We start from the raw sequence: 3,415 nt of genomic DNA, 5'->3' as shown, positions 1-3,415 counted from the left end.
ATTCCCTTCTAACTAATACCTAGTTCAATTGAGCCCAGTAGGAAAAAACAGAGAAATTATATATTAATTTATGAATTATTCATAATTCTGCAGACCAAAAAAATACCATCTCATTTTTTTTGTCCTGGTTAAATCTCAAATTTTGTATCTGGTTATTAAAATTTGACTCTACTAAACTAAAGTTTTATTTGTTAAAATGATTGTGATGTAAGTAGATTTTTTTTTTTTCGGTATACTGATCAGTAAGTAGATTTTGATATTCTAGGAGAAGTAGCTAGTGGCATAACATAAACTAGCCCATTTATTAAATAGTTGGGCTTAGATTAGTAATAGAATTTGAATGTGTCTGCCTGGAAGTGACTCATAGTTGCCATGTTTTAAGATTTTGAATCTAAGGTTTTTTATTGAAAACATTGTCAAACTAGGCAAAATATTTCTTAGAGCGGTATGGCTTGTGCCAGTTATAACTTGTGAGAGTGATTTTGCATTTGTTGCCACTTATCATCAAGTGGTCAAATTGCATTCTCCCGTTGGATTGTGCGGCCTTCGTCTTGTTCTTGTCTTCTAATCGATTTACTGTTTGAAGAAAACAACAAACAGGTTACAGGAATTCCTTAGTTGTATTATTATTGAGCTTAATATATATCTCTGACTTCATTTACAGAAAATAAAAGGGACTGAATGCATACTTTTTTACTCTCTGTATGTTCACTTTTAAATATTTATTTGATTTGAATTAACAAAAATGATTAAAATGTGGTGGAGTTATATAAAAAAAATTACATAATTATCTTTAGATTAGGACAATAATAATAATTCTCTTTTTAATTGCTTTATTCATTTATTCGCTTTTATCATTTATTTCATGTTGATTAGAGTACCAATAATAACGAGCATGATTGAAAAAATTAGTAATTAATTTGCTACGGGAACACTTTCTTTTCTTTTTTTTCTTGAAAAAGCAAAATTCTAGAAGTGGACAACAAATGAAGAAACAAAAAGTATTTAATTAAGTTTTGAAAGGCAACAACCCATTAGCTAACGACATACTTTTAAATGGAACTCAGGTAACGGCATACTTTTAAATGGAACTCAGGTTTGTGACAGCTGGGAAAAACCGTGAGAAACAAAAAAAAAGAGTTTTGAAAGACAAAATAAATAAAAGAATTGATTACATTCTTTTCTTAAGATTTTAGTAGATTGATTGCGACAACTTTTTATTTATTTGGAATTTAGATACGTCTTTTAAAAAAAGTACTTTTATTAAAAAAATAAATTATTTACTTTTTTTTAAGTTAACAATACTTTGTTTTAAAATCAGCGTTGATTAATGAAAAAATGTGAAACGATTGTTTAGAGTCTTTTTTTCATTGGTGGCAAAAAATTTGCATGCGTGGGACTGGGAATTCGGATGGATGGACGCCGACTAAACACACTTTTAGTAATGTTCTGCTGGAATTGCTGGAAGGCAAGAAACCGGTATGTCTTAGACAAGGAAATGTGCTCTCCAGATAAATTGGCTCAAGATTCGCACAAGCTAACCAACCAGATTCTGGAAGCGAGTCTTGCTTGATTTGTTTGGTTTTCGTGCTTGAGTGCTTCACCACATATCTTTATTTTTGTGTTTCTCCTTATCTTTAATTCCTTTTGCTTTGACACCTGCATTAGTGTTATTTGGGAGGCTCCCATTTCTTGTATTGTTTCCAATTTTGGATCTCTTGTTATTTTTTTAAGTTCTAATAAATAACATATATCTTTGAAAAAAAATACGTTATTTTAAAAATAAAAAAACCAAAGACGTTTTTAATAATTGAAAATTCTTTTTTAAAAGTCTATGCAAATGTAAAATAATTTTTATCTGTTAAAGATCTTTTTTAAAAGATGAAAAAATTAAATTTTTTTTTTCAAAAACCAATCCAAATTAACCTTATATCTTATTCATTCTTGATTTAATTAGACGAAACAGGTATAAAGAAGATTTCTTAGTCATCACTCCAAAAATTATAAAGGAATTTAGTTATCATTATGCACTATAAATACCTAAATAAAAAAATATATATTAGTTAAATAAAATTTTTAATTTTTGATAATATTTTTAATGTATAAAAAAAAAGAAAAAATTCATTAATATAGATTCAAACCTAACAAAAAAAAGTGTTAATACAAGAGATAAGCTGTGTTTTAAGAAAAAGAGCTCAATAACCTTACAAGTGTGGCACACAATTCTGGTTGGGTGGACTCTATTGGAAGAAGATTGGTTCAAAATAAATGTAAATGGTTCAGTCCTTTAAGATAGGGATTTCTATTCTTATAGCGGTTTAATCAGAGAGTCGAATGACATCCTGGAGAGATTCAGGATGAACATTGGAAAAGTGACCATCATTAGTCAACAACATGCCCAACCAGATTAATGAGCCGTACATATTAGAAACCACAGCTAAACAAATTGTTCAAAGTGCAACGGCAGAAGAAGGAGAGGGGAGAAGGGTAAAAAAAAAAAAACACAGAAAAATAAATTAAAAAAAAATTCACATGTTATGAATACCAAATATTAAGACTGCTTTTAAAAGAGAAATTGAAATTAAGAGATTGAACATTATTCCAAATTATCTACCTAATGAATTATTTTCACTTAATGAATTATTTGATTATTGAGTATGTTTCAACAAATTTTATCAAATTAAATCTTTATATAATAAATTGATGTTATGGCTAATTTAGTGTATATATAACATAATTGCATTTTAATCTATAGTTTTAGGCTAAAAACTTAAGCTGATGTGTGATATCAGGATAAAATTAGATTTTATATTTCAATGAATGACATTATGTTGTGGTTAAAGTTTTCGTTGTAATATTTTTATATTTGATTGTGTCTAGTAACTAGTAAAGGTCTAAATAGCTAAAACATAAGAAACATTACAAGCTTAATTTTTTTTTTTACTGATATAAGAGTATGGTGGTTAATTACCTTAGTTAATACAAATTTAAAGGGGAAAAAAAGGAGTAGAATGTAAAACATAAAATGTTTAAGAAAGAAGTTAAAAAGTGTGAATAGAGAAGAGAAAGGATTAAGAAGAATGGAATTAGAAGACAAATTTAGATATATATAGAAATATTATATTAATAATATTTTTATAATTAAATATTAATAAAACAAAATAAAAATAGTATCAGGCTAAATATTTTTATGGCCTATTTTACCGTAATTAATTAATAATTGATTTCAAAAATTTTTTATATAAACATTCTTTACCTCAAATAGAGGAGTAGTAGTCTTTGATTTTTTATGGACTTTTAGACTTTGTAGTCTCTATTTTTTAATTTTTTAAATATATATGGGATAATATATTATTTATTTATTAGATTTAATAAATTTTTAATATGTTATGTTTAAAAAAAAAGGAGATTTTTT

Source organism: Arachis ipaensis, chromosome B07 (genome assembly GCF_000816755.2).
Source record: "Arachis ipaensis cultivar K30076 chromosome B07, Araip1.1, whole genome shotgun sequence".
Lineage (NCBI taxonomy): Eukaryota > Viridiplantae > Streptophyta > Magnoliopsida > Fabales > Fabaceae > Arachis > Arachis ipaensis.
This window is presented reverse-complemented; position numbering follows the sequence as displayed.